A 20,183-nucleotide genomic window follows, 5' to 3' on the forward strand; every position below is an offset into this window, starting at 1 on the left:
AACAAGTTGGACACGATTGAAGTGACTTCGCATGCCATGAGGAGGAGAGAAACAAAACAAAGAAAAACTCTGTAAATTGAGCTCTCTCTCATCATTCTGGCCCAGAAACCTATGGGCCACAAGTTCAGTGAAAAGACATAAAGTTCAGTTCAGTTCAGTTGCTCAGTTGTGTCTGACTCTTTTCGACCCCATGGACTGCAGCACGCCAGGCCTCCCTGTCCATCACCAACTCCGGAAGTTTGCCCAAATTCATGTCCATTGAGATGCCATCCAACCATCTCATCCTTTGTCATCCCCTTCTCCTCCCGCCTTCAATCCTTCCCAGCATCAAGGAAGGACTCTCCCAACCAAAGAACACGCTTCAGACGCAAGAGCTTGCATGTCACAGGCACATCCAAAGAAATACCCCCCCAGACACTTCTCCTTTGCTGGCTTCTCATCACATAGGCACACACACGTGTGCTCACTTGCTCAGATGTGTGCGACTCTTTGTGACCCCATGGACTGAAGCCCGCCAGGCTTCTCTGCCCATGAGATTTCCCAGGCAAAAATACTGCAGCGGGCTGCCATTTCTTCCTCCAGGGGATCTTCCTGAGCTAGGGATTGAACCCATGTCTCCTGAGTCTCTTGTATTGGCAGGTGGATTCTTTACCACTGAGCACCTGGGAAGCCCCTTATGTAGTTACACACATCTGTAACTAAATCTCACTTCTACATAAAAAAGACAGCCAAAGGTACCCTAGGTATTTTGAGTGATTTATGTCTATGATGTACCCATCTGTATGTAGAGTAGAAAATAAGATAGGGCCTGCTACTATCGTTTGGGCAGCTCGTTGAAACAGCCGAGAGACACCAGCCATTCTTTCCTTTTTTAATATGTATTTACTTGGCCGCATTGGGTCTTAGCTGCTTCATGTGGGATCTCACACTGCAAGGCATGGACTCCAGCTGTGTTGCAAGGGCTCGGGAGTTGTGGCCCATGGGCTTAGCTGTCCCTTGGCACATGGGATCTTAGTTACCCAACCTCGATCAAACCGGCGTCCCCTGCACTGCAAGGCGAATTCTTAACCACTGGACGACCAGGGAAGCCCCTAGACGTTCCTTCTTTAACAACAAGACCCAGTCATGGTCTCGCCCCTCTTGGCCTAAGACTGTGACCTACATGAAGACGCCGAGGGCAGTTTTATGGGATCAGAGTCTACCCCCAGACACCTTATCATCGGGACATATACACGGCGGACATTCAGGACACGCTGGATTAGAAACCTCTAGAACTTTAGACAAGAGTGGAACTGAAGAGCGCAGGCCCCGGGCGGACGAAGGCGCTCCTGTCCGCGTCTTCCCTCCCGCCTTCCTCCCCGGGGAGCTCTGCAGTCACAGCAGCTGATGCCACCACATCGCCACCGCATGCCAAGCAATCCACCAACGTTGTCTAAATCAATCTGCCAGCTGCCCAATACGATGGGCACTATTATCTTCATTTTACAGGTGAGAAAACTGAGACCTAGAGAAATTCAGTGACTTGCCCAGGAGCACAGTTAAGAAAGGGTGGAGTATGAACCCGGATGAACGGGCTCCAAGGCCCAGGCCCACCCCCAAGGGGCTGCCTCCTGGCTCAGTCCCATGGACTATAGCCCGCCAACCTCCTCTGTCCAAGGGGACTCTCCAGGCAAGGATACTGGAGTGGGTTGCCATTTCCTTCCCCAGGAGATCTTCCCGCCCCAGGAACTAAACCCGCATCTCTTGGGTCTCACTTACTAGAGCGATCAGGAAACATCCATTCCACTCAGCTCTCCAAGAACCTCGGGAACCAGTCTTGACTTCACAAGCAGGATTCCTCTGCTCCCCACAAAGCTACCCTTCTGTAGCTTTTTAAAAGCCTGCTTGTTCGTTTCAATATACACTATTAATTCCATTAAATGGGCTTTTGAAAACTACAGTAGCTTGCTTTAAACAAACGGTTCCCTGATTCAGTACCTTTTTAAACCTTCTTTGCATTTTTTTTTTTTAAACCCTGAATCAAGCTTCTCTTGCACCTGGGCAGGTTCTGTTTGCTTATCCACAGAAGGGCTGGTTTATGACCATGTGCCAACGCAGGACAAATGAGTCAGGGCTCCTGCTCCCTGGCTGAGGTGCCGTTCCCAGACTGTAATGATTTTGTGAAGCCTGCATTCCATCCTTACCACACATGGCATCTATCCCCGGACACCAAACAAGGCGGCCTATTATAAAGCCACTGGGAACATCTCCCCCAGAACACCCCCAACCTGACAACACAGCCCACGCTATAGAAACACCGGGAGGACCCTGATCAGCGCCCCTTGAGCCTGGCGTCCTGCCTCATCAGGAACAGATCTAGGTGTGTTTAACCGAATCCCCAGCTGGAATAAGCAAAGGCTTATTCTCCTGCGATACCAACGAGCCCTTGAAGGTCTGGAGTGGAAACTGGCAACAGCTAATCATTCTGACTTGGCTGTTTGCTAGGAGAGGCTGCGGTGCTTCTGGAAAAACCCTGCAGAGGGAGGCCAGGGAGCTGGGAGTCTGTAGCCAGCCCTGCAGCACTGGGGAGGCGGTCCAAGCGGGCTGCAGGCCACTCCTCGCACCTCTGCACAGCCACTGGCCCGCACATCTGAGCCACCTGATCACCCTCGTGCCCCCGAAAACAAGCTGCTCACGTTTCTGCCTCCCCTTCACCCAGACCCCAGACCCCTTCCACTGAGCCGCTCTCAAATTCAGGTGTGGCTTGTTCCAATTTTCCTGAGACCCCAGTTCTTGGCTACTCCTCCAAAAGACCCTCATCCTCATCCCTAGACCCCTAGTCACCTATCCTGGGCTTCAAGCTGCCCTGGCTCCCTGGAATTCATCCTCCTCTGGACTCCTGGGTAGCAACCCCACGTGGCAGAAGCTCACGTGTCACTGGGACCAGTCATGTGTCACTAGGAGCCCGGTCTGTCCCAGCCCCACAAGGAGAGCCAGAAAGGAAGATTCTAAATCATTCTGAGATGCTAAGCGTCTTTATCTCTACCACCCCCCATGATGGGGGGATAGGAGGAGAAGAGACAGTTGGGAAAGGCAAAGAGGCAGGCACCACTGTGGGTCAGGACTCCCCCCTTCTAGGGGTCTCATGCCTTCCCCATGCATCTCATCTAATTTCTGCAACAGCCAACACAGTACTATCATTCCCCATTATGATACACACACACATACATTCCCCATCATGTACACACACACACACACATACATTCCCCATCACGTCCATACATACATACACTCCCCATCACATACATGTATGCATACATACATTCTCCATTGTGTACATACATGCATACATACATAAATTCTTCATTATGTACATACATACATGGATGCATGCATTCCCCACCGTGTACACGCATGCATGCATACATTCCCCATTATGTACATACACACATACATACATTCCCCGTTGTGTACATACATGCATTCCTCATTATGTACGTACATACATTCCCCGTTGTGTACATACATGCATACATACATACATTCTTCATTACGTACATGCATGCATACATACATACATTCCCCATTGTGTACAGACACAATACAAGAAACTAAGCTTCAGAGATGTCCACCGATGGGACCCCTGGTCAGAGAGCAACAGAGCTGAGATTCAAACCCCAGCAACGCCCCCGCAAAGGCCTGGAGCCTTCCTCTGCCCTGCAGCCTTCCACACCTCTGCCTTCTCTTCGGTGTCTGGCAGAACACCTTCAGCAAAGAGGTGAGAAATTTCTGTTAAGTGAACACATGAGTGGCTGACTCCAGCCTTCACACTTGAATATTCTGCAACCCAAGCGCTGGATTTTATTCATACATTCTGCTTATAACATGCCTACGAAACACCTTGTTACGACGTTAAATGTTGGGCGGAAGTAAGTTGTACCACAGTGTATTGTATTTCAAGCTACTAGAAAAAGCCCCAAATAAAAAGATCTACAAATAAAAAGCGCTGAAGCAGACCCGCTGATAACAGTTTATCATCTTGCTCCATCAGGTCTAGGAAAGGATACAAACACAAGAATCTAAGGAAAATCAATGTTTTCACATTTTGCTAACCCTCAGGACACGAAGACGTTTTCTGAGCTACCAATTCCAGGAGTACTGATGCTGGAAAAGAGCACAGAGAGGGAGACATGGACCCGCCACCCAGGCCTCCACCTGAGCTGACCTTGGGCAGGTAACTCGCCTCTCTACATCCTGGTTTTCTCATCTGCAAAATGCAGATAATAAGAGTGTGTCTTTCTAAGGTTGCTGTGCTGGCAAAATGAGTAACTCCTGGCCCGAATTTAGGAGAGAGGCTGCCACGTGGTTAAGGGCTCTGTGTGAGACATTTTTGTCACATGAAGAGAAGAACTATAATGGAAATGCAGCAAGAAATCAGAAATGAATGAATCACTTGCTTCTGCAAACATTCTTATAAGCACTAAGCTCACCTGAATCCTCTGTTCCAGACTGCTGTGCCTACCAGCATGCTCTACCCTGAAAGCAACGCTATCAGGAATAAACAATAGCAACCACCAGCATCAGCGATGGCACATCTCTCATCAACCAGGTGCCAGCACTGCCCTAACCACCTGAATAGGTGCAAGCCTCTCACACAGTTGTGCAACCTGTGCCCCCAAAAGAGTGCCCCGCGGGAGGTGAGCGGGCTGAGGTCACAGTCTGTTCCCACGCTGTGCAACCTGGCACGGATGCTCCAGCTCACAGGGCATCTCCTGGAATGGCAGCAGCCTGTTCACAGATGTCAGCGGACACACCAACTGAAGCAAGTTTCTAAACGGCGGGAGACAGAAGCAGAAGGTCACCTTCGCGAGTACCCAGCACCTAAGTCAAAGGCCATCACCCTAGTAAGTTCATTAACAGAGTAGACTTGGATTTCCCCCAACCACCAGGGTGATGTACTCAGTCCATCAGTTGTGTCCGACTCTTTGCAATCCTATGGGTTGCAGCCAACCAGGCTCCTCTGTCCATGGATTTCCCAGGCAAGGATACTGGAGTGAGTTGCCATTTCATCCTCCAGGGGATCTTCCCGACCCAGGGATCGAACCTGCACCTCTTGCATCTCCTGCACTGGCGGGCGGGTTCTTTTGAACGGCCGCTATTATCAAGTTGCCCGTGTGCCTCGGTGTCCAGTGTAAACAGACAACTCCCATCCCCTCCCCCTGTTTCCCGCTTCCCTCTTCCTCCATCAAGTTAAATATCCCTGGGTGTGAAAAGGAAACAAAGGGTCAAACATCACCCCGGGATAACCAGACGTTATGTTTCCCACTATCTGAAAACAGCAACTAAAACGATCTGTGCAGCAAAGCAACGTGCCTCTACGTCACAGGATCCAAACAAACTTTTCTTTGCCAACTCTAGCGGTGCTGTTTCCGTGCACCCAGCACCACCCAGGCGCAAGTTCCTACAAAAAGACTCCCAGGTGTAAACAGGCGGCTCCTCCTACCCCAGGCAGCCATCATCTTGGTCAGCTCCGGGGCTCCAGGCCAAACCCAAATGCTCTGCACATGGCTGTACACACACATCGCTGTGGCTGAGCCTCGGGAGCCTTCCGGGGGGAAGGGGGCGCGTGAATATGGGGAGCGCTCACTGCTGGATGTCTGAGGGCCACCGCAGCACTCGCCCAGCTCCAGAGAAGAGCTGTTGTGCAAACAGGATCTGTGTGACTCTGTGATGTGCTCAGAATCCTAAACACAACCCCCAGACGTTAGCTTACTCGTGGGGAAGGGATAATAAGAATGATCTACGACCTTCACAAAGCAGTTACTCCTCTTCCCCAGTTCTTAGTAATGATCTAGACTTTGACAGAAAGGCAGCAAAGACCAGACTGCCTGCTTTTAAAGGGTCGCCATGTGACATGTATCCAGACAACACGGCAATTCAAAAAGATACATGCGCCCTTATGTTCGTAGCAACACTATTCACAATAGCCAAGACACAGAAGCGACCTAAGTGTCCACCGACAGCTGAATGGATAAAGAAGTGGCACGCATATATACACATTGGAATACTACTCCGCCGTAAAAAAGAAGGAAATAACGCTGTTTGCAGCAACACAGAGGGACCAACAGACCATCACACTAAGTGAAATAAGTCAGAAAGACAAATAGCACAGAACATCACTTATAAGTGGAATCTAAAATATGACACAAATGAACGTGTATCTAAGAAACAGAAGCAGACTCACGGATAGAGAACAACCCTGGGGGCTGCCAAGGGGGAGGGGGCTGGGGGAGGTGGAGTGGGAGGCTGGGGTCAGCAGGCGTAGGCTTTTTATCCTATGATAAACCACACTGGAAAACAATATAAAAAGAATATATATTCTAATCACCCTGCTGTACAGCAGAAATTAACACATTTTGAGTCAACTACACGTCCATTAAAAATACTGAAAAATAAAAAAGTTCCATCCTGTGAAAATCAGAATCAGGAGTCTGCTGACTTTCTGAGCTGAGAAGAAACCCCTCGATAAGATTCGGGGCCTGCAATGCACTATACCCTTCTGTAACTATTGTTAGTTTTTACTGCACCAATTACGGGTATTTAGTTTCTCACTGTAATTGCCATTTTACTGAAAAGTTGAAAGCACAATATTCCCTTTTTCTCTCACAAACAATGTCAATATTTTCAGTCATCGTGTTTGCTTACATACCTTGTCAGTGTTTTTTTCCTACCAAATAGCAAATTCCATCTGACAAATAAAAACACCAACACACCTTCAAATTGTCCAATAGTGTCAAGCATGAGTAGCTTCATTCAGGGTAGAATTTGGAAATAAAAGGGCTTGTCAAAAATTCCCAGAAGAAAAATGCTTTTCAATGATACATTCCTAGAATATAATAAAACGTACTTTTCATGTGTGAAATTTCATGTCGCCCCTTTTTAAAAAAAGACACCTGCAGCTTCTGCTGGCCAGATAAATTTTCTGAGAAGCAAGTTATTAGTGCTGCAAGTACCAATTGAGGAAACAAAGCAATATTAATTTAAAAGATAAAAATAAGACCCAAAACATACTCTCCCTAAACCCTGAAAGTACTAGGCCAAAAGCATAGATTTGCATTTTTAGACAGCTTTTAAAATCATATATTGGAATATAAGGATATACAAAGCAAAAATCCCAATTCTTAAATCTCCTTTAAACCTTTAACTTTATTCTAAAATGGTACCGTATCTGACATTTAAGACCACCTACACATACTTTTTAGGCCTTCAGTAATGCTTCTCACACAAGGTTGCCCTTTTCCATATGGAGAACCAAAGAAGTTCAGTTCCTTTGCTATTGATACATTACAGCAGGGGTCCCCAACTCCAGGATCTAATGCCTGAAGATCTGAGGCGGAGCAGATGTAATCAGAATAGAAATAAAGAGCACGATAAATGCAATTTGCTTGAATCATTCCAAAACCATGCCCCACCCACCCTTCAGTCCGTGGAAAAACTGTTTTCCACTGAATCAGTCCCTGGTGTCAAAAAGGTTGGGGACCGCTGCATTAAAGGACAGAATAATGGCAAAGAACAACAGCCTGGCTGATACACTATGCAGAGGGGGCCCCTAGTGGTGGAGCCGCTGCCCCGACTTGGCTTTGCAGTTTTTCCAAGACTGCTTCACCACCACTAGGGCAAATCGATAGGTAATAAAGTCTACTTCAGCTGCCTTCCATAATAACCTCTATTAGCCCGAATATACAGCCGAGCCATCATTTAGAATCCCGAGGTGCTTTCACTAGGGGAAAAAAAAAATGTGACTTGAAGAATAACTTCATTACATCCTGTCTTTCAAATCCACAAATATTTATGAAGCCCCACCTTGCCAGGCCCGAGCTGGCCTGGAGACACAAGCTGAGAGCCAGAGCCAGCACCGTGCACTTTCCCGTGCTTTCTTTCCAACGTGACACCATTACACCAGGGACAGAGCTGGAGCACCAGGAAGACTAGGAAGTACAACTCATCCACCCGTGACCTCATGATGAAATCTCACCAACAGGAAAAACCTGCAGCATCGCCCACCCCCACTGTTTCCAAACACCCAGACAGGGCGGCATCTGAGGTTCTTCAATCAAGGGCGCTTGAATGAATGGCCGGGAAGGAAGGTGGCAGGGCAGAGGGAAGTTTAAATGAAAAACAACTACACTGAAAACATGCCAGATCTGGGGGTTCCTAAAGTCAAGGATTTACTGTGCTCCCAACGCTAGGGGTAAGTCCCTAAGTGTTATTTCCTTTTCCCTAACAGCTTCATAAAGTGAGGGATATTATTGGCTTTTAACAAAGTGGAAACCAAGGCTGTGAACTTGCCCAAGGTCACACAGTTAACAAAGGGGAGGCTGCTTGGAGACCAAGAGTCTGACATGGCAAAACCAAAGTTCTCATCACTTCAGTATCATCTGGCAAATCCAAATGCTGGAGATTTTGCTTTGAACTTAATTAATACAGTCTGCAATTTGGAACACAAAGATGAACAGAATTAAAGCATTTCAATACCATACACTTTAGAGCACATACAGGATGGAAAGAACCATCACATATTTCAAATGTAATGGCCCATCTCTGGTTTTCCAGGAACCAACCTTGTCTGGAAGCACAACAGGCCACCCCACATCCTATTATGCACCGATTCAGTGGACGTGAACTTGGGCGAACTCCAGAAGACAGTGAAGGACAGGGAGGCTGGCCTGCTGCTGTCCATGGGGGTCTCAAGAGAGTCGGACACGACTTAGACACTGAATACCACCACACGTGTTCAAATCAGTTTCTAAAACTAAAGCTTCACGTTTTCGCTTTATGCTTCTATATCCAAGTTTGAAAGACTTTTCCCCTTCCAATTAGCAACATGACGGCGCTGCGCAGGGCTTGTTCATAACGTTCATTGTGGCCAGTAACGCTACGTACGATAATTATGACTTTCTGGAATGAAAATGTGAACAAAATACAAGAAATCCGGCAGAACTGAATTTCAATTTCTAGTAAAAAGGACGCGAAAGAACAGCTAATTATCTTTATTATCTAGACTTCTCTAATGACATTAAGTAAAAACCACTCCGAGGCTTTGAAATCAGAATAAAAGTGGAGTTTGCGAAATACCCCCTCTATCATGAACTGGTGCCTCCCAGGGCTCGCTGTCTCGGCTTGCACGCCGCAGTTTTGCCGCCTCCTCTCCCGTCCCTTAGCTCATCGATGAAAGGATAACTTCAAAGTCCCCGACGCCAGTGCAGGTGCAGGAAGCGCCGCGGAAACAACAACTTTGGGAGTCTTTGTAGCGCCTTCCTCACCCACCCCCGCCCTCCGCCCCACCCCATACCAGTGCCCTCGAGTGCCCTCCGCCCCACCCCAGACCAGTGCCCTCCACTGGCCGCACACGGCACTTCCTCCCAGCACCCCGGATCGTGGCGACCCACGCGCACGATCGCCCCCAGCCCGGGTCCCAGGCCAGAGGGCCGGCTGCCCGCCGCAGCCGAGGCGCGCACCCGGCGCCCTCTCCATCCCAGCGAAGACGACTCGGTGCGGAGCAGCAAAGCGGTCACGCGGACACGTGCAGAGGCTACTTTTAAAGTGGGTGTTCGAGAAAGTCATTAAACAGCTAAAGGCCGCCGCCGGAGGCTGGTGAAGCCAAAGGGAGCCCGGCGCGGCCGCGCCCCGACCCCTCTCGGGAAGCCTCGCCGGCGACCCCGCGCGCCCACCTGCGGGCGCGGCGCCTCGCGATCGCAGCCGCCCTCGCCCCTCTCCCCTCCCTCCCCTCCCTGCGGCGCGACCCCCCCTGCGCGCGGCCCTGCCCTCCGCGAGCCCCCCGGGGGTGGCGGGCCGGGGGGCGCCAGGACGCCCCTGCGGCGCCCTCGCCTGGCCCCGACTCACCGCTGGGCGCTGCGGGCGGCTCCTAGAGCCGTTCGCTCCTCCTGCGCGGCGCCGCGGGCTCGGCTCCACCTCCCGCTCTGGCTGCCGCCGAGCCTCCGGGGACCCGCGGGCGGGGAGCGCGGAGCCGTCGCCAAGCCAGGAGCCGGGGCTGGGGCTGGGGGGCGGCGAGCCGCGGGCGGGGCGGGGGGCGCGCCGGCCCGAGCGGCTCCCCGCGCGCCGGGCGCGCCCGAGACCACCCCGCAGGTGGCGGCTCCGCGCGCGCCCGAGGCCAGAGAAGTTGCGGGAGGGGCGAAGACGCGGCGGCAGCCGGGCTCCGGCCGAGAGAGAGAGGGTCGGTATCTCCTCGGCGAGGGTGGTCCTTCCTCTTTCCGGACCCCCTCCCTCCCACCCGTCTGGCCCCTTGCGGCTCTGGGCGGCCCTCCCTGCCCTGGGCCGACTCACTCACCAAAACTTTGCAGACGGCGCTGGGGAGAATTAATCCCGGAGTCGCCGTCTACGCGGCCCTGGGGGGTTAGGACGCCCGCCCGGGAGAGAGCGTGGACTCGCCGCGCGCGATGGTCGGAAAGCGGTGAGCCCCGAGCCCCGCCGCTGCAGGGAGTGAGGTCTGCAGGGACCCCTGACGACCGCTGGGGGGCCGCGGAGGGAAGTGGCGGGGGGAGTGGAAAGCCGGAGAGAGAGTGTTGATGAGAACGCCCCGACACACACACATGCCCTCGGGGCCACGGGTGCCCTGGACTTGTAGGTTTTCTGCGGGAGGCAAGGTTTGGGGGTATCTTGAGCCCTGGTATAATGAAGGAGGCTCGCGAGGGCCAGTGTCCCGCTGGAGGAGGCCGCTTCTCCACCTGCCACCCCGTCTCAGAGGCCCCGCGGTTGCGCCAAGGCAGGACCAGGGCTAAAACTCAGCCCTCTGGTTCTAGGTGCCCCTTCCGCTGCCTGGCCAAGCGGAGCGCTGTAAGTCCCCAGGCCGAGGACTTGCTGGCACAGGGCAGTGGTCCTGGAGGCAGGCAAGAAGCAGGCTGGCTGCCAGACTGCTGGCTCCTGGGGGTGCTTCGATGGCCCCCAGCCCAGGTGAGGTCATCCCTCTTCCAAGGATGCCCTGAGACGTCGGTGGCTCGGCCCCCAGCCCGCACACCCTTGAGTGAGTTACCTCGTGATGAGGTTCCCACAGGAACTCAATTGTGATTTGGGAAAGAGGGGGAGAAGCAAGCGTTTCCCAAAGGAATGAAAAATAGTGTCAGTGTGCTGCCCCCAAAACGTGGCAAAGCAATGGAGGTGGTCAATAAATAGCTAACTGGGCATCCACGAGCATGTAGGTGAAAGTCATTGGTCAAGCCTCCTCTACCCATGCCATATGACAGTCCCCACTGGACAGATGGAGGCCCCCATGGAAGCTGGGTTAGTGATGCGGCGTGTAAAGATTGGAGCCAGCACCGCCAAGCCCTCTGGGGAATAAGGAACCTCTTCAGAGCCTTCCAGCTGTCACCAACATCCCCCCACCCCCAGGCAGTGACAGGTGGATTGTTAAAGCATTGATTTTCTTTCCTCTGCTGAGGTGTCTGCCATCGCTCTGTTCAATGATGTCTCCAGAATTTCTATTTACTAGGGTTTAAGTACAGAATCTGGTTTGGAGGAAGGACCAAAAACTTGAGCAGGGGCTGCTGTGCCGGACTCCAGGGGACTCAACTTCTAGGTCATGGGGACTGGCCGTGGGCAAGATAGGGGGCACCCCCTGTGGCTGCAATTGTTTCTTTCCCTGTCCTAAACAAGGAAAAGGAAATCAAGTCAGGATTAATCGCCTTTTCTCCAGGGCTTGTAACACGCCTGTCGAGGTATCTGAAGAAGTTTTCCAGTCTTTCTCAGTTAGATACTAATAGATCAGCACAGTGATCTAGGTATCAATATGTTTCACATCGACACACATGTCTCGAGTCAGGAAGGGCTGGCTAAGGTGTACCTGATGCTAAGGTAATTTTTCACCATAGTTAGTACAATAATGAAAAAATAAGACAGCTGAAAAATGATAAAACTACAAAACTAAGTCATAGCATAATGTGAGAAAATATAATACTTTTTGTGGGTGTGCTACCCAGAAAGAAAGTAGGTATTATTTTGGTAATTATGTAGTAGATACTATTTTGAGTATATAGATTATTGGGGGGTACTGTTTCAGAGGGGGTACTGGCATGAGGTGCCGTGGGTCATCCTTAGTCTCTTCCAGGGACAGAAACAAAACTAGGGAAAGAGCATCCTGCTCACCCCTGTAGCTCTGCCCTCTACGATGGATGTCGCCAAACAGAACTGGGACAGTGACGCCAGTGGAAGGACGGGTTCCCTTAGACTTTCTTGGTTTTCTATGTGGGTTTCAGCTTTTAGCCAACATGTTCTTATGTAAACGTTTTTCACAACAGAGTGATTTAGGATTCAAAATATGTTATGTGAATTTCCATAACCTATTTATAAAGGTGCTACCACCTTTTCAGGTCCTGGTAATGTTAAAAGTACAGAAATACACAGAAAGTTCTGGAAATAAGGAAGATCGTGATTTTATCCTCATGGCGGGCGGGGGCGGGGGGTGGTTGTTGGGGGGAATTGTCATATAAAAACATACTGTACAAAGATACTATAGATCCCACACATATGCCACTCAGCCAAAAAAAATTTTTCTTAAACTAAATAAAAGGAATATAAAACATATCAACTGAAAATTTATATGGGAAAAGTAACAAATATCTTCAGTGAATAAAAATACATGTACTGCAAAACAATACATACGATGTCAAACTTTTATACTTAGAAAATAAAAATATGTATAGTATAATATGTAATTTGTTTAATAACCATTTCAGATATATACTGCACAGGTACTAAACTTTAAGTACAAAAATATTTCACCCAGTTCAAGGTCAGACTGCTCGGCCTTGCCAGGATCCTTGAGAAGCCGCACCCAGAGCCGTCCAGGAGCAGAGGGAACAGTTGTGAAGCCCATTAATTAAAACTCTTACTAAGAGACACCATCAGGCGGTCACTCAAGTGTGTTGACTCTTCCTTTAAATAGCTCTAATAATCAGGGTTATCTGATTTCTTAGATCACAGCAACTGTACTGTGGAGTCAGAGGGACTCATTTGATGGGCGAGGTCTGTCGTGCTCAAGTAGGAATGTGGTGGGGTTCAGGAGAGGAAAGGGTAGGGGTGGGGGTGCAAGGTTCAGACTGGGTCTAATTATAGTCCATAGCATCTCGCACATATGCAGTGTATTTCCAAGTAGATTTCCCCTTAAGCTGAGGAACAACGTGTGACCTAAAAAAGCAAGCTTTGTTTTTCTAGACCAAAAATCACACACATTGAAGACCTCATTCCATAAGCCCTGTAACTCAGAGTGGAGGGGCAATTAACATGTGTTGACTGGGGCTTCCCTGGTGGTCCAGTGGCTAAGACTCATCCCATACAGAAGGCCAGGGTTTGATCCCTAGTCAGGGAACTAGATTCCACATGCCACGACTAAGATCTGGTGCAGCCAAATAAGTATATTTTTAAAATAATAAAATGTGTTGACTAAGTAAGGGATACTTTAAAAAAAAAATTGGGGGAGGCCTTGGTGAGAATTTTGGATTTCATTCCAAGTGCGATGGGGAGTCTTTGGAGGGTTTTAACTTGGGAACGATGTGATCTAGTTTACATTTTCCAAAGATGACTCTGTTATGTAGAAGAGTGACTCAGCAAGGCAGGTGAGGAAGCAGGCAGGCTGATGAGGAAACTGCTACAGCCCAGCGGGTGACGGTGGCCGGGATCAGGGTGGTAACAGAAAAGATGGAGAGAGGAGGCAGGCTCAGGACACAAACTGGAACGTAACCACAGAGCGTTTTCTGATGGAGTGGATGGTAGCTGTGCTGCGGGGCAGAGGGAGGAACGAAAAGGGAGTAATTCGGTAACACCAAGGCTGTGACTTGGGCAAATGTTTATATGAGTTGGTGGGGACTAGGGGAGGTCCCAGTTTTAGGTAGGAAGGAAAGTGAAAGTCCCTCAGTCGTGTCCAACTCGCTGCGGCCCCATGGACTATTCTGTCCGTGGAATTCTCCAGGCCAGGATACTGGAGTGGGTAGCCTATCCCTTCTCCAGGGGCTCTTCCCAACCCAAGGATCGAACCCAGGTCTCCCGCATTGCAGGTGGATTTTTTACCAGCTGAGCCACCAGGGAGGGAAAGGCATGCTTTTAATTTCTGGTGGTCGTTCTGTAATAACATCTTTACAGAAGGCATCAGACTCAAAGAGTTGCTTGGTGTTATCTAGAGTCATGCACCCTCCGTTCTTCGTGCTCTTTCTCCCCAGGTCGGTCCAGGAGCAGGACAAAAAGGACAAGACGTCCTCCCATCCCGGCGCCCCTACCGAGCACTCTTCCCCGAGTGCCAGACGGCTGGCACAATTCCGCGGGCTCCTGCTGTCAACAGGAGCAGCGAGACCTCACGGAGAAGCATATAGCACGCCAAGCGGCTTGCCCGAGACGCTGCCACTCTGCTTCTGTGCACCCGGCATCCCCTAGCCCACCCCAGGAGACAAGAAACGCCTTACAGGGGGGAATCACAGAAAACAACTAGAGCGGGGCAGCACCAGAGACGAACGCACATCTGGTCTGCATCCACCTGACATAAAATCCTGAGATCCAAACACAGATGAGCTCAAGACAGGGCCTTCTATTTCTACAGCAGTCGCGGTAATCCACCCTTGAAGAGATCTAGCTCAGCTGGGCCTGTCTTCTCAGACAGCAGGAATACTGGCTTGTAGACATATCCCTTGGACACCCCAGGTCTCTAAAGTATACAGACAACTCCGTACACACAGCCCTTTTAACTCTGTGCAGACAACCTTTTTAACTCTGATGGATAGATTATTTTAAATATTATTACTTCTTTCCAAGCATTACTAGCAGCTTTAAAAAAAAATAGATCACTTAATTTATCACCTAAGTCAGTATCTTCAAAGTTCTGTCCGACTTCCAGGCCTTACTCTGGGCCCTGTCACTTCTATAAATACATGTTATAATAAGGCCTCCATTAAAAAGAGAATGTGTTTCAATAACACGTTATTGTAAGAATCTTTATTACTGACAATAGACATAGGCTGTATAAGGTGTACTCAAGGATGTTAGTGGCTCAGTGGTAAAGAATCTGCCTGCCCATCCAGGAGACATGGGTTCGATCCCTGGGTTGGGAAGATCCCCTGGAGAAGGAAACAGCAACCCACTCCAGTATTCTTGCCTGGAGAATCCCATGGGCAGAGGAGCCTGGCGGGCTACAGCCCACAGGGTTGCAAAGAGTTGGACACGACTTAGTAACTAAACAATAAGGATGTCAGAACAGGAAAGCTCGTATGTAAAATATTAACACTTGGTGATGAGAGGGGCAAGGATAGTCAAAATCAATAGGTCAGGGATAACTCCTCCTGAAGGAGAAGCAATAAGTTCAATTGCTATTTTTGTTTAGTAATTAAGGCATGTCTGACTCTGCAACCCCATGGATTGTAGCTCACCAGGCTCCTCTGTCCATGGGATTTTCCAGGCAAGAATACTAGAGTGGGTTGCCATTTCCTCCTTCGGAGAATCTTCCTGAACTAGGGATCAAACCTGAGTCTCTCACATCTCCTGCATTGGAGTTCCTTTATCACTGATAAAGGGAAGCCCAAGAAGTGTGATGACCACTGACAAAAAAGGACACAGAAAGGCAGAGGTGATGCAGGAAACCAGCACTGCCAATTTTAGAAGCAAGGGTATTTCCTTTCCTTTCTTCACACATATCTAAACCCAGGCACACAGGGGATCCGCTGTGTATACTCCTGCACACGTGCATCTGAGAGGGAGCTATTCAAACTCCAAAATGCCAGCACTGCCCCCATGTTCTATGAGACACGTTTAGCTTTTATGTAAACACGGCCGAAATGTTTTGGGCAAATCACTTTTCATAGCGTACCAGTAAGTTAGGCAGTTTGGGTGTGCCGGGCACATGGAACGACTAAGCACAACCCTTAACCTTTTAATCCAGTAGGACTGGATCAGTGGTTTAGTCGCCAAGTCGTGTCTGACTCTTGTGACCACACGGATGGTAGCCCTCCAGGCTCCTCTGTCCATGGGATTTTCCAGGCAAGAATACTGGAGCGGGTTGCCATCTCCTTCTCCAGGGATCTTCCTGACCCAGGAATCGAACCCGAGTCTCCTGCACCATAGACAGACCCTTTAGACTGAGTGAGCTATGAGGGAAGCCACAGGAAAGATGGGCCAAGTATTGCAGGAACTCAAAGAAGAAAAAGAGGCCTTCAAGATGCCTGTGGACGGCTTCGTGTTAGAAGTTGCTTTCCAGACGGATCTTGAGAGATGAGTAGGCTTTTGATGGGCAGAGAAGATTGGAGAGTGGTACCGAGAAGCAGTGAGTGGTGAGGCCAGGAAAGAAAGAGCTGCATACATCCTGAGATGGTGCAGAACTCAGGGCACGTTTGGAGAGAGCGGTAAGAGTCCAGGCCACGGAGGACCCTGAATGGCAGACAAGGAATTCATGATGTGATTTTCACGAGCAGGAGATTGTGTCTGCGGGCCGGCAGTGATAGCTGCCGAATCGCAGCCTTTCTGGCTGGAAGAGCTCCTAGCTGTTCAGAGCACATCCCCCCCAAGGCCTCTGTGAGGCCCTAAGGGGAGGTCCACACACTCCCCGCTCTGCGGGGGCTGGAGGGAGGGCATGACTTGTGGTCGACTTAAGCCAACAGGAAATTTAGTGTGAAAATGGCTGAGCGTACAGTATCTGGGGGACCTATCGGACAGGTCTGGTTTTCTGTCAGAACCAGAGATCTGGAACTCAGGGTAGTCTGGGGCGGAATGGGGAGACCTCCACGTACAACATGTGATCATTTAAATGAGAGTGAAAGTGTATACAGTGAAAGGAGCTGACTGAGAGCACAGTCCAGGGGACGTTAGAATGAACTGCACAAGAAAAGAGGTTCTATGAAGGAAACCGGGCGGTGCGGTGAGAAAGACAGGAACCAGCCATCTTAGGAGCCAGAGGGCTTCAAGAGGTGGGGTAGGGGTGTGAGTGTGGAGCTCTGCAGCACCTATTGGGTTTGTCAAGAAGCTATTCAGCTGTAGGATCAGTTCAAAAACCCAGGAGAAAAGATATGTTTCTCCCCAGTGGGAGAGGATCGGCCAACTAGGCACAAAAAGTCTCCCTGGTTGTTTTTTTTTTTTTTCCCTACTAGAATCATCTGAAATCGGTGCAATTACACTAACATCTCACAATGGATCCATTCACAGTAAATCCATCAGATTTCCTGCTCATGACATTTGCAGGACTTTGGGGGATGTGGATGGTGACCGTGTCACCATGCCCAGAGGATCCAGCGAGCCCTCCACCTCAGCCTAAAAACGTAACTGCCTGTATGTTGACTCATCCGAATGGTTTTCTGGCATCACGACCATATCTATCATTCAAGCCACCAGGAAAATTTCTTCTATCCCTTTGATAAGGGTGACTCTTTGGATAAAATCTGGAATGGATCAGAGATGAAATAGAAAAAAAAATGTGACTACAAATGGGAAAGGTCATTTTTGTTAGAGGCTTTCAAGACCTTGAATCTAAAGACCCAGCCCTGTTCAAACCCTAAATGTGTCCTAAACTGTTTGGGTCCACAGGCTTCCCAGGTGGTGATAGTGGTAAAGAATCTGCCTACCAAGGCAGGAGACGTAAGAGACGTGGGTTCAACCCCTGGTCGGGAAGATCCCCTGGAGAAGGAAATGGCAACCAGTATTCTTGCCTGGAGAATCCCATGGACAGAGGAGCCTGATGGGCTACAGTCCATGGGTCTCAAAGAGTCGGACACGACTGAGCGACTTAGTAAGAGCACGCACATTCAGGTCCACAGCCCCACTGTGGAGCAGCGAGCGGTGTCTCTGGTCTGGCTGCCTCCGTCTGTATCCACTGTGAGCATCCACTCCCCACCAGCTGCACCCTGTCCCCTTCCTGCTGGTCTGAGTTCTGCTCTGAGAAAAACCACTGCTTTGAAGCCTGGACCAGGAGGACCCTCATCCCTTCCTGGTTGTTTTTTGTTTGTTCTTTCCAGTTTCACTTCCTCCACCCTAACTGAATCTTGCTCTAACCTTGACAACCCAAGCAGAATCAGCTCAGACCCCTCCCCTTGAAAAACAAGACCCTCCTCTGCCCAGGAACTCCTGCCTGGCATGCCACACCCCCTTAAAGGTACAGCAACAGCACTCGGACCAACGTCTTCTGTGTCCCTCTGGACACTGTGGCTGGGTCTGCTGGCCAGCTCTCAGGAGGACTGGCCCTTCTGTCTGGCTAATTCAAATAATAATGATAATGTCAGCATTATCATTATTAAGATTTTGGCTTTCACCATGCTGCAGACGCTGCTCTCAGCCGTTATATACGTGTACATGCTTGCCACACCCAATGAGGAAACAGGCTTAGCAAGTGTATATAGCTCTCCTGAGATCCTATAGCTGGTAAGCCATGGGGCCAGGATTCATGCCCAGACCAGCTTCTTTTCCAATGGACACACCTCTGGGGTCCCATGCCTTAGCCCAATGTATTAATAACTGTTTAGATAGCTAAGAAAATCTTTCAAAACCTCATGTCTGCAGGGCAAAAAATTATAAAGTAGGTTTTTGTAGTGGAAAAGCTGGGGACCAGCCATCTCTCCAGGGCCCCCTCTGAGGACAAGGTGAGTCCAGATGTGGGGTCTAGCCCATCTGACTCACATTCCATCACGTCCTTCTGATGGTCTGAAGCAGCAGCCCTCTACCTTTTTGGCACCGAAGACTGATTTCCCAGAGGACAGTTTCACCACAGACCAGGACTGAGGGGGTTGGACTGGCGATGATTCAAGAGCACTACATTTACTGTGTACTTTATTATTACATCAACTCCACCTCAGGTCATCAAGGCATTAGATCCCAGAAGTTGGGGACCCCTAGTCTAAATATACCTGATCAATTTCCAGCAACGTGGATGGACCTAGAGATTGAGTGAAGTTTCAGACAGAGATGGAGAAATATTGTATATCCCCGAAATGGCAATCCACTCCAGCACTCTTGCCTGGAAAATCCCATGGATGGAGAAGCTTGATAGGCTACAGTCCATGGGGTCGCAAAGAGTCGGACGCGACTAAGCGACTTCACTTTCCTTATATGTGGACTCTAAAAAGAAATGATACAAGTGAAGTTACAAAACAGAAAGAGACTCACAGGCTTAGAGAACAAACTTCAGGTTGCCAGGGGGAAGGATGGGTAAGAAGAGACAGCTAGGGAGTTTCGTCCATTTGATGGACATGTACACACTGCCATGTTTGAAATGGATATCTAGTAAGGACCTAGTGTATAGCCCACGGAACTCTGCTCAATGTCATGTGGCAGCCTGGATGGAAGGGGAGTTTGGGGGAGAATGCACACATGTATATGTATGGCTGAGTCCCTTCACTGTTCACCTGAAACTTTCACATTATTAAGCAGCTACATCCCAGTACAAAATAAAAAGTAAAAAGTAAATGAAAAAATAATAAATATACCCGGTCAGAGCTTCCAGGAAGTGTGGCCAAGTACTACAATGCAAAGTTAAACAAGATATTAATGAATGGATCTGCTTTTTCCGTCATTTGCTTTATTCTTCAGTCACGTGATGCTGTGTTTTCTACTCCAATTGAGGTAACAGTCAACATCCTTTATTTTCAAGCTATTAAGCCAACAACTAGAGTCACACTAACAGTGTTTACCTATCAAAACAGAGAGGGCTTTTTGTTTCTTTTCCTTCTCATAGAACAGATACTTCTCCTTCCTAATTTTTTTTTTACCAACATCTTGGAAGAAGAACAGTCCCAGGATCTATAAACAGCGCTTCCCTCCAGACAGAGCTTTTATCTTGATGGGCAGAGAATGTAGACTGCTCTCTCACTGAGAAGGGGCTTTCTGAAGACTTGACATAACTTCTGCTATGTATTAATATTTGAGAATGATGCCCAGGAGAGAGTAGTGAAATCTTACTTATTGCTGTGCATATGATTCGGTGTTTCGTCTTTTTCTTCCCCCAGAGTCATATGGTGCTACAAATAAAACGGGAAAAGAAACAACAATACCACACTGCAGCTGAATTTCATCAAAAGGGAACTGGGCACTCGTCCATTGATTTTGGGAGTTTGCACGTGTGGCCTCTTTCCTGGGGCAGGAAGGGCTGTGGGGCCAAGTCTTCCTGGGGGATCTCCGTGAGGCTCAGGCAGGCTCATCGCTCTTCCCAGCCTGCCTCTGAGCAGTCCGCC

The 20,183-nt window shown here is 49.4% G+C and overlaps 1 protein-coding gene across 2 annotated transcripts in view; it reads right to left on the minus strand.

Annotated features, from left to right (window-relative positions):
• The window catches only part of CSGALNACT1 (chondroitin sulfate N-acetylgalactosaminyltransferase 1), a 332,678-nt gene extending 322,195 nt beyond the window's left edge, over positions 1-10,483 (minus strand). The window contains exon 1 of one of the 2 annotated variants that reach the window (XM_018042046.1): positions 10,328-10,483. The gene's annotated coding sequence lies outside the window, so the exon portion shown is untranslated. Of the gene's footprint in view, positions 1-9,882; positions 9,906-10,327 lie in introns of those variants that run through there. The other variant, XM_018042047.1, reaches the window with a different exon arrangement.

The sequence above is a fragment of the Capra hircus genome, chromosome 27, assembly GCF_001704415.2.
Source record: "Capra hircus breed San Clemente chromosome 27, ASM170441v1, whole genome shotgun sequence".
NCBI classification, from domain to species: Eukaryota; Metazoa; Chordata; class Mammalia; order Artiodactyla; family Bovidae; genus Capra; species Capra hircus.